The sequence below is a fragment of the Papilio xuthus genome, unplaced genomic scaffold (assembly GCF_000836235.2).
Source record: "Papilio xuthus unplaced genomic scaffold, Pxut_1.1 DF825928.1, whole genome shotgun sequence".
NCBI classification, from domain to species: Eukaryota; Metazoa; Arthropoda; class Insecta; order Lepidoptera; family Papilionidae; genus Papilio; species Papilio xuthus.
In genome coordinates, this window is record NW_013532721.1 from 2,490,220 (window position 1) to 2,496,219 (window position 6,000).

The 6,000-nt window shown below is 34.4% G+C and overlaps 1 protein-coding gene across 2 annotated transcripts in view; it reads right to left on the minus strand.

Moving 5' to 3' along the window:
- heph (polypyrimidine tract-binding protein 1 heph) overlaps positions 1 to 5,756 on the minus strand; it is a 308,076-nt gene extending 302,320 nt beyond the window's left edge. For both annotated transcript variants that reach the window (XM_013322436.1, XM_013322437.1), the window contains exon 1: positions 4,998 to 5,756. The gene's annotated coding sequence lies outside the window, so the exon portion shown is untranslated. The remainder of the gene's footprint in view (positions 1 to 4,997) is intronic.
- Between the last annotated feature and the right edge of the window lie 244 nt (positions 5,757 to 6,000).

Genomic DNA, 6,000 nt, shown 5'->3' on the forward strand with positions numbered 1-6,000 from the left:
TTATCGATTTAATATATTAGCGGAAGAATAATAAGTTACGTATTGTTTTGTCACAATTGCACAATAAACTACCATACATGTATATTTGCTTACTTCATGTCCTCCAAATAAGTAAAAATCATCGGAAATCACTTTCAAAATATCACATTAATGTCATCCATTCCCGTATTATTGTAAAATCTTAGTCACTTTTTAATTTTCATAGTCCGGAATTTATTTAATAATTGAAGCCGAACCTTAAAAAATATCAAAATAAGGTTCATTACAAGCATAATTCTAGCCAAATAACGTTGTTGTACAAATTTGAATTATTAGTAAATGCAATAAGGTCCATTTTACAAAATAATTATAGAGAATTCTTGGATATAAAAATAGCTGAAAGTAACGTATCTGTATAGTGTGAAAATGTTAGGGTCAGTCGTTAAAAGCTCATTCCGCAATTCACTAACACTGTCATTAGGTGTTACCTCACGCTACCGCGCCGTGTTTAATCGCGCGAAGTAATAATCAAAAGCCAAAACCTGCTGCGCCTGTAGGTATGACATTAGTCAGTTACATACTCACATACATGTTATTTTTAATAGCCTACCATTGCACAAGATATCAATAGCAAAGTTACCAGCAACTTGATGTTTATTTTGTTAGTTATTCATAATTCCCGGTAAGGAACCACCTCGTTTGCTGCCTCCCGAATATTTTCAAAATTTCAAATGTAAGTATACGAAATAAACGGAAAGACATATATTTTGTTTGGTACTTAAAGTTGTACGGTATTTATGCCAAAGTACAGTCGGCTTCACTCGCAGAGTTCCAGATACAGAAAAATTGCGTTGTACCTCGCAACTTAAAATCCTAACCTTATTACAAATAAAAAATCAGTATGTTATCGATATTTCAATCAAATTTACTGAAGATTATTGTCTCAAGACGTACAAGAAGTTCAAGTTTAGAGGTAGAACACCGTGACCGACGGCGACTGTACATACTATTAAGTAAATGGTGAGGCGAACATGTCAACATAACTCACGGGTACATAGCGTCGTAACAAGAATTAGAGAGAGGAGACTCTTCAAATATTTACAATGGTAGCACGGAAGACAGGTCGTTAAACCTGGCGACTTTATATCTTAACTGCTGGCCTTGTGGCGAACTTTAAAAAATCCTTACCAAGAAATAAGAGAGCAGGTTTTAGGTTATGTTTATAGTCTCGAGTTCATTTAAATATATGTATGAGATACGATAAAAAGCGCGGGATCTTAGCTAGGTTACTAGGCAATATGCTATTAGTTGTTTTGGTTCTAAGTTCAGTAGGTATTTGTAGTTAGCTCCTGTCACTTTAACTTAATCTTGTGAGTTACTTTATTTAAACTTTAAAAAGGTTTGAGGTATATGTATGAGAATCATTTAGTCACTCAATATTATCGATAGTCACAAACTGTTTTTCTGGCTGGCTTCTTAATTTTAAATGCTGGCTGATGTTTTATTCCGTTAAATCGAAAATTATCTCATAATTAAAACTAATTAACGCACATACCTCAGCCGCAGACAGTGTACAACCTTGATTTAACTTTACAATCAGTTTACGAAATACAAACCTTGTTGCTAAGAATTTAAGATGTAAAATCAACAAAGCGTGTCTAATAAATTGCCTTATTGTTTGTCGGTGTTGCTTCACTCAATACACACTACATATGTATTGTTATTATAAATTAAGAAAATAAATTGTTAAAATAGACATAGATTAAAAAATTTCGCTATTAATAAATAATTTTATAGCAAACATTATTTGATTTATACAACTTTAAACCCTTGAGGGTTTATATAAGTAATTTGTATTTATTCCTTTATCGAAGTTTTCATACACTGATTCAATATCGGCCAGTCTTTTGGGACAGGGCTGCGTATTGAATTAAATGGAAGGTTATTGACCTCCGTATGGACATATTCCATTTAAACTCTGACGTAGCCGAGGATTACCAAATGCGATAATACGACTACAAACTTCATGAAATAAAATACAAGGGACGAGTTCGTAATCCGATTACTGTCAAATGTTGGAAATATGGGATCAAGGAATATTCTAACTAAATATAGGTAGCATACTTGTATATCAAAGTGACGACGTCGTCAAAGATTAAAGTGGACTTGACTTTATCTAATTGGTAAACTTTGTATATTTAATTCTATCGATTTATTCTATTCTCTTAGTTTAAATTTATTTGCCTTGTCATAACAATTTAAAATTACTATAGCTAGCAACATTAACAAAACAAAAAAACAAGATGTACTTAAAAATTCAACCCTAAAGAATACGAGACGATGGCGTGCTCGCAGCGCGGTCTGTCAACGCTTAGCCGACTAACCTTGAACCGTTCGCTTCGCACACACAAATGAAGAAATAGTGAATATTTGTTTTGCGATACAACGCTAGGCTTTATATCTCACGATTATACTTAGCAATGCTATTAAAAAATCTTATAAGTATTCCTATTAAGGTATTATTCGACTGATTCAAGAAGTTTAGTATTTTTTTGCGCGTTTCTATCTAAAAGGTCCGTTGTGCCTAAACATTTGAATCGATTTTAATGAGTGAGATATCATTCGATTCGTATTCCTTCTGTGAATGTTATAAGGCTATGGTCAGACGTTTTTTTTTTTGTTTTTAAGGAACAAATTGTGTAATTTAAGCAGGTATTTTTCCCAAATACATAATTCCGAAAAGACGCGGAGTGGCTTTGACGCAAATTTTATTGTATCCTCAATCCGAGGTCGCGTTTGAAGTATTTAGGCCGCGGCATTTCGCTTTGTCGACAGACGGCTTTATTTTGATCCAGTTGCCTAATTTCATTTTATAATATATAAAATAAGAACGTTGGCGGAAGCTGCCAACTGCTCTATTATGACATCAAAATGTATTACAAATATTAAAATGAATTTTTACAAACAAAATTGCCTCAAAACATCAAATAGGTGATGACAACTTAACAAAGCCAAATTGATACTATTAAAACTAATTCGTGCAAGCAGACAACATTAAGTTTTTATATACTTTACGATCTACTCATTATTATAAGGCCAATTTAATACAAAACTATTGAAACAATCGTTGGAAAAAAGTAAAAAAGAATGCTGTTTTTAAGCAGATCTCACTATGAAGCGAATACTAGTAGATGCCAAATAATCTATTGAATTGAGCCGGCTTAATATCATTAATTTCTACAAAATATAGCCCAGTAAATCTCAAAAAACAATTGAAAGTGCTGGAGCGTTTAATAAATGTTCTTAAAGCTAAGAATAATAAATGCGGAATCGAACGGGCATCGAATGAACAATCGTATTGTAGTATGCAATCATTTGAATAATCAGAATGCAAGTGCAACACAAAAGGCAGGCAAAGTACAACGAACTTTACGTATGGACTACGAAAATTTTATCCATCAAACAAATATATATTCTAAAATAAACACGATTAAGTATATATTGTGGTGAACAGTCACCTTGTCTATTAAGTGGCTCTGGAGCGTGAATGATATACGACAAGAGTCAAAGCAAGGTACAGTTCTGCCGCCTCGACCAAAATTTATGTTGCGATGATCGTCAAGCCATAACAACAAAGTAATAGTGCTCATATATAGGATAGAGAAATATGTTGGTATCATACAATCTGATAATCTCACGAGAAATATTATGAATATCTTTTATTCTTCAAGTTCCATACACTGCTGTCAGAATTGTGATGATGTACACACTTGGTACCATAACTTAAAAATATGTTTACCAAAAAATATTAGAGTGAGACATGGTACGTCAAATTGTAAATTATTCGTTTATTTGTTCTAGTTTGATTGTCAAATTACTGCTGAATTAGTCCGAGCTTATAAGAGTCTAATCTGACCAAATGTTTAATTCAATTGTATAAATTGTAACCCAAGTAACTAATAATTTTATCCTACTGCAAAAAGGTTCTCAATTCGAATGATTTTTTTTTAAATCCTTTAATGTAAATGGACATGGTCGACGTCAAACTTAAGAAATTAAGAAAAATAAATGAATGAAATGAGGAGCGGTAAAAAAACCGCTCGTCATTTCACATTTATTGTAAAGTGATATTTTGTCCTTATAATATTACTTTGTACGCCACATTCAGATGCTTAAATATTTACTTCACAATTACAATAAGAAAGTTAGTTCGCGCGTGCGCATACAAGAACTGTCAAAATTGTTTACATTTCTCACATTAATTTATTGTTTTATTAGCCGTAGGTATAAAAGTAATTTTAAAAATAGAAAAACTATATTTATTCACATTTTGAGATATATTTTTATGGGTATAATGAAAGAGGAATAAAGGGAATGTAAACAATAATTGTTATCAAAACATATAAGTACAAGAAACTTGTTTAAGAGGAATAATAATTTCGCCCTTTTAATAGTTTTGTCAGAATTATCAAAAATCGAATTAAAGTTCTATGAGAAAAAACTCATACTTTACAAATAATTTATGCAAACTTTTGTGTAAATTAAAAAAAACCATTGTTCTATCGTTAATTATATAATGCTTACCCTATGTCTCAAGCAGCAATTGAGCAACGAAAAAATGTTAAAAGTGTGAAATAACAAAAACAAAAATATTAAGCTTTTGGACAATTAATCTGAAAATCCGGAGAAACTACACTAATACTAAATAGCGTACCAATATAAATGTATAAAAAGGAAAAGTATTATGAGATAAGTAAGTAAAGGCAAAAGTTAAACGATAGAAAGAGTTATCTAGAATTCTTGAAGTGTAAAAGAGACGCACAATCTCAGGATGCTAAGTGATGACGTCATTGTGTAGTCAACCTACCGAAAGAATAAGCAAAGCAACTGGTTATTTACAAAAAAAACCGACCCGGCGGCGCGGGGCCGACTGCGCACGACGACTAAAACATTTTATGAGGCTGTTTTTTATCACGCACCTGCACTACGTGCATTCAAATATTTTGCATTCAACTCACCTTTTAAAGAAGACCCGTGCGCGCGCAGGTAAAACACAATCCCACAGGTGAACGGATACTCTCGATTTAAAAATCCGAATATCTTATTAGGTGACAATGGACGTCGTGTGAAGATTCAAATAACAATCGTGCACTTCTCGTTAGCGGCGTACTCCAGACCGGCACAAAAACCACACGACACGAGCTTTGTTTATAAAATTACAAGACACTTATAAATAATTTCGGTGAACCGGACTGCGCATGTCCGTAAAACACGCGCCTTGTTTGAAAATAAGGTTATGTAGTAAGTTACAGGCACCTTTAAAGTTCACTTAACAAAGTACACTATTCAAGTTTGCCGACAGAATCTTATTGGAAAGAAACAGTATTAAAGTATTATTCTTTCTTGAATAAACTTTCCGTCTTAATGAAGTTATTGTGAGTTTGGATTCTTCTAAACATCAACAAACACGACACTATCTCACCTTCGGACGATCCGCCGGCTCTACCTGCGTCAAGTAAAGGCCTTGTTGCGTTATAAACACTTAAAAACTCCGGAACCGGTAATAATACGATTCTCGCACGTGACACTGTCAAAATAAAATTGCCGGTAAACACTGCGAAACTCACTCGATGTATAGGGAACGTTTCATTAATGAAGTGGCTAGAGGACTGGAGTTACAAATTAAACGAATAGAAAAGAAAATAAACGAAGAATACGAAAGATCGCCGACTGCGAAGCCGAGCGTTCAACACTCCTGCTGAGCGCTGTACTAAACGCGAGCGCGAGAGGCCGCACGACCCGCTCCGCCCCCCGCCCCTCGCCCCGCGCCGCGCACACCCGCGCCCACAACTCCATGAAAAATACAAGTGACGCCGGGAAAAAAATCTCAAGTGCATAAGGGGAGGTGCAGTCCCATAGACAATATGCAAAACTTCGTTTGTTTCTGTGTTTAGTTCGGTAGTTTTAGAGCGGGATTAAGTGTACCGCACGTCGGCGCGGCGGGACGCGCGGGGCCGCCAG